Below are 6,000 nucleotides of genomic sequence, written 5' to 3'. Positions count from 1 at the left end.
GAGCAATATCTGTAATTGTATTGCCTAAATCCTGATGTATATGGTGTTTTGGCAGTTCTTGTGACGCTTTTTTTACACTTGTATTTTTTTTTTAAAATACTTTATTTATTCATTCCAGTGCAACTTTCAGTGACAAATCAACCATAAACATTGATCACAAGAAAACAATAGTTACACAAACTTTCAGCATAACAGTATATCCATAATTTTCATCACTTCGGTCACACTGTTTTTTTTCTCTTTTATTCTCTCCTTTCTCCCTCACCTCCTGCCTCTCCCTCACTACCAACCAGACCCTAAATCGTGGGGTAAACTGTGTGGCTCACTAAGCTCCTTCCTCTCCAATCCTCTCTCTCTGCTGCGGAGATATTTGTACTGGAAGTTCCATAATGTTAAAACTTTCTTCATTTTACCTTCCCCTCTCTCCTGTCCCTTAGTCTGTGTTCTTTCATTGTTCTCTCAGAATATTACAAGCCGTCTCTCCTCCAGGCACCGCCCCCAGAGCTCTCCCATCTCACTTCTCTAAGGGCTATCCTTAGCCTCTCTTAGCTGATTTGATACTATGTGAAAATGTTCCATTGTCCTCTCAATTGTGCATTTAATATGTATTCCGTATCCTTAAAAGGATAAATGACCTGTTTCTGATGGTGGATATCTAGTGTGTTAATGAGTGGTTCCCATTTGGTCATGAACTTCTTTGTTCTCCTTGTGATGTCTCCCTGAGTGTCTATTTGTTCACATATCATCTGTTTTCTCAATCCTTCCTTGAGTTGGGTTATGTGAGGTGGTGTCTGTGCCAGCCATTGTTGGAGAATCAGTTTCCTGGCGTGTAAGATTACATTGTGTATGTAGTTGCTGTGCTTTTGGATCTTGTCTTGTGTATGTAAGAGTATCACCATTTCAGGTGTCAAGCTAACCTTTTCCCCGGTACTCCTCTCCAGCCATCTCCGTGTCATCCCCCAAAATTTTGCCAATCTTGGGCATTGACACATCATGTGTAAAATGTTTGGGTTGGCATTCGAGCACTTTGGGCATAGGCCTGATGTGTCATGCTTCCATTTATGGAATAGTTTAGGTGTGATGTATGCGTTGTGGAGCACTTTAATATGAGATTCCCTTATTTCGTTTGATAGTGTGGCCTCTCTCACCTTTGTGAAACTCTGCCCAATACAAGTATCAGTGAGTTCCTTTCCCATTAGCGTAGTCCAAGTGTTCTGTAGGTGGGTCAAATTTGCGTTGTTTGCTTTTTTTTGCAGGACTACATATGTGTGAGAAATGGATGTCAGCCCCCCCTGTGTTAGTGTCAATAGTTTGTAAACGTCGCAATCCTTGTCTGGCATCTTTCCAGATCTCAACAGATTCTGCACATAGTGTCTCACTTGGAGATAAGCAAAGTGATGGGTATTGGGTAAGCCATACTCTCTTTGTAGTTCTCCAAACAGTTTGATTGTCACTCCGTCCGCAGAAAGGATGTGTTTAAGAGATGTCACCCCCCGGTCTCCCCATAGTTTGAATGGTTTCGTGGTGAACCCAGCTGGGAAGTCTGGATTACCCCCCAGCGGTAAGAATACTGTGTGGTGCGGTGAGATCCCAAGGGATCCGCACACCCTTCTCCAGGCCCCTATAGGGCCACTGAACAGTGGTTCCTTCCCCAGTATGGCATCTACTTGCGTTCGAGTCATGTGCGGTAGCATTTTGAGCGACCATGGTTTAATATATTCTTCCTCTAGCTTGCTATTAGTGAAACGCCCCCCATCTGTCAGCCAATCCATAACATATTTGGTAACTGCCGCCCAATTATAGTGTTCTATGTTTGGTAGCCCCAAGCCCCCAACCTCCGGCCTGCATGTCATCTTTTGATAATTTATTCTATGTTTTTTCCCCCTCCAGATAAAATGTAATATTCCTTTATTCAATGTCCTGAGATCTTGTTTGTGCAATAGTTCTGGGAGCATCTGCAGGGTATATAGCAACTTGGGGAATAGGATCATTTTGATCAGCCCTACCCTTCCTGACATGGAGACTGGCAGCGGATGCCAGGTCTCTAGCATTCGCTTCAGGGCCTTCAATAACGGTTTGTGATTTAATCCATACCATTGGCTTGGATCCCAGGACAGTGTGATACCCAAATATTTAAAAGTGTGAGTGATTACTTTAAAATTATCTTCTAAGGGTGTATCCGGAAGCCTGTTTAATAGCCAGAGCAATTCTGATTTTTCTTTGTTTATCTTATAGCCAGAGATCTCTCCGAATTCCGAAATAATTTTGGTTATGGTGGGGATGTTTCGCCTAGGGTCTCTGACATAAAGCACCATGTCATCGGCAAATAATGATAGATGGTTAGCTTCCCCTCCTATCTCCAGTCCCGCCCCCTCCCCTCTCAACTTAATGGCTAATGGCTCCAGTGCTAGGTCGAATAGAAGCGGGGACAGAGGGCATCCCTGCCTCGTGCCTCTCTTAAGAGTGAATGTCTTGGAAGGTGTCCCATTAACAAGGATGGCCGCTTGGGGATTACTATAAATGGTTTTAATGGCTGTCATGAAGGGTCCCTGTATCCCAAATCTCCCCATAGTGGTAAATAGGTGATCCCACAGTATCTTATCAAATGCCTTCTCGGCGTCTACTAGTATCAAGCAGGCCTCTTCCTTACCAGAGATTTTTTTGTCTCTTCCCTGTTTCCAATAGTGTGTAAGCATTAGCTGTAATTTCCTCATATTTTTAACTGCTGATCTACCCTTTACAAACCCTGTTTGGTCTTCATGTACTAGCTGAGGAAGTAGTTCTGCTAATCTATTTGCAAGTAGTTTGGTAAATATTTTATAGTCCGAGTTGAGGAGGGATATCGGCCTATAGGACTGGGCCAAGAGAGGGTCTCTATCTGGTTTCGGGAGCACTGTGATGTTGGCCTCAGTGAATCTGTTTGACAAATCTGCTTTCCCTTCTAGAATGGCATTGAATAGCAGTGTTAGTGTTTCCACCGCCTCTGTTTTGATCATTTTGTAAAATTCTCCGGGTAGACCATCAGGTCCCGGAGCTTTCTCTAGTGGGAGTGAGTCAATTACCTTACTTATCTCCGAGGGTTGAATGCGAGCATTCAATCCTTGCAGTTTGTCTTCGTCTACCTTTGGGAGTGTCAGAGTTTCCCAGAACTTTGCTTTATTGTCTAGGCTTATCTCTTGGGATTCATATAATTTCGAGTAAAAATCATGGAATGTTTTTTGTATATCTGTGTCTGTTGTGAGTATGCCGTCTTTACCTTGGATCGCTGTTACTGTGTTTGACTTTCTATCTAGCTTAGTGATTCGAGCTAGCAGTTTCCCTGTGCGGTTCCCATAGCGATAATATTTTGCCTGGGACCGGTTCTGGGCTGAAATCGAAGTCTGTATGAGATATGAATCTCTTAGTCCTTTAACCTCCCTGTACCTGAGCCTGTTTTGTTCTGTGGGGTTCCTCAGGTACCGATTCCTAGCGTTTAATATCTGACTTAACAGTAGGCCCCCTAGCAATCTACGCTGTTTCTGCACCTTAGCTGAATATGCCGTGACCACCCCTCTTAGCACCGCCTTCGCCGATTCCCAAAATAAGGATATTTCATTGATGTGTTGTTCATTTAGTTCTTTATACACTAACCATTCCCCCAGTAGGTGTTTGTGTAGGTTTAAGTCATGGTAAAGATGTGAAGGGAATTTCAATCTACACGTCTGTCTGTGAGGGATGTCTGTGTCTATGAGGAGCGAGACCGGTGCATGGTCTGAGATAGTTATTGGGTCTATCTTGACATCCGTGATGCGTGAGCATAGGGAGTTAGTGACCAAAAAATAGTCTATACGGGATAGTGTCGTTTTAGCTGGGTGCAAACACGTGTAGTCCCTGGCTTCTGGGTTCCTGCTCCTCCAGATGTCCACCAAAGCCAATGAGGTCTTAAAGTGGTTGAGCATGCGTGTTTCCCTTTTAGAGCCCTGCCACCGTACCTTTTGTCTTGTGGGGTATTGTGGGTTACTGAACCTATCTGCTGGAGTGTGTGGAGCAATATTGTAGTCCCCTCCTATCACCATGGGAAGGTCTGAGAATTGTATGAGTTTAGTCTGGAGTCCATGTAAGAATGATTTCTTCTCTGTGTGTGGTCCATATACTCCACACAATACCATATGTACACTGCCTAGTTTGATTTTAACTATGAGGTACCTCCCCTCTGTATCCGCTACTGTTTGCAAAATGGAGTAGTCTAGGCCTTTACGAATAAGTATCGCCACTCCCCTGGCTCTCTTCCCCTCATACGGGGTGTACAGGACCTCCCCTACCCATCCCTGTTTTAGTTTCTGATGCTCTTTTTGCGAGAGATGGGTCTCCTCTAGAATCGCTATGTCTGATCTTTTAATGTTCAAGTGCCTTAAAATAGCCTTCCTTTTTATCTGAGATGTGATCCCCCCCCACGTTCCATGTAATGAGCTTCATGTTATCTTAACCTGTGGACGTGACTTGTGTGGATTCTGTGAGTGTGAACCAATGCCTGCCGTGTGTGTGTCGTGAAAGGGGTACCTTACAGTGTTTGTTCGGCTGTCCTATAGTCTTTGGCGTTATGCTTTTGCTGATCTTCTGCCCTTGTCCCCTGGGGCGGCTTCCGGAAGGAGAGACGGCTCTAAAGTAGTTGATGCACAGAACAGACAAGACACAAGTTTATATTATGCAGTATTGGAGTGATTTAAGCAGGTAGGCTAGCTTCCCTAGGTCTCGGTTTTTACCTGTAATCTAGTCTCTTCACTAGGAGCTGTACCCTATAGCGTGAAATCACAGCTATCGGTGCACAGCCCTCTCTCTACTCTATCTGGGAAAATTTGCGATTATTGGCTGTTTGTCTGGAGCTCCCTCTGCCTTTTATCTTGTAACAACGGCTAATCAGCGTACAATACAAAATGCATACATATACATACAAATCAATACCAACAATTTCGAATAATGATTTAGAACTTATATAACTTATGAACTGTAAACTTCAGATTATAGATTATCTCCTTTTTCAGGAGCTTAACTAAGGAGTGCAAATATAACTTTTTATTTGTGCAATCCCCCCCCCCCCCTCACTTTATAAGGATACATATGTCCATGGTTATATCCATAAACTTTCAGTGTCCCAAGTATGGCTTATATTCTCAGGCCCAGCCTTGATTTTAGGTCAGGATACAGCGTCCTCATCAGCTGCAGCCTGCCGCCTTCCTCTTTCTCTCTGGAGATAAAGCTTGAGCTGAGTTGGAGACTCAAAAAACATCGGACCTTTTTCTGTGTGCAGTCTCAGCCTCGCTGGGAACAGCAAGGCAGCAGTTCTGCCCTGTTCACTGAGCTGTTTGCAGTATGGTGAGAACTCTCTCCTTTTAGCTGCCACTGTCGCCGAATAGTCTTGAAACAGCAAGATTCTCTTTCCTTCGTATTCCAATGCGGCAGTCTTCCTGTATGCTTGTAGGATTAAGATCTTATCCTTGAAGTTGAGATATTTCACCATAACTTGGCGTGGTGGTGGATTGTTATTATCTCCTTGTCTTCTTTGGTCTCCCACTCTGTGGGCTTTTTCTACTGTGCATGGCAGGGATTCCTTTGGGATGTTCAATAAGCTTGGTAAGATTTTCTCAGCAAACTCAACTAATTGCGATCCAGGCACTGACTCCGGAACTCCCACCATCCTGAGGTTGTTTCTTCGCGACCTATTTTCGAGGTCATCGATTTTGGCCCACAACCTTTCATTTTGCTGCTGTAGCGAGTGTACATGGGATTCGGTTTCTCTATGGCGTGTTTCCCCTTCTGCCACTTTCTGCTCAACGCTTGTCAATCTACCATTGAAGGATTTAACTTCCTCTGTAAGGGAGTCCATACCCGTTTGCAACAGATCAATCTTTGGCAGGAACAATGCTGAAATCTGTGTTACTATCGGGTGTGTATCTTGGGAGCTCATAGGGAGTATGTCTTCTGCAGGCCCTATGGCCTGTTGTGCCTCTACCTGGTTTTTCT

This window comes from Bombina bombina, chromosome 2, assembly GCF_027579735.1.
Source record: "Bombina bombina isolate aBomBom1 chromosome 2, aBomBom1.pri, whole genome shotgun sequence".
NCBI lineage: Eukaryota > Metazoa > Chordata > Amphibia > Anura > Bombinatoridae > Bombina > Bombina bombina.
This window is presented reverse-complemented; position numbering follows the sequence as displayed.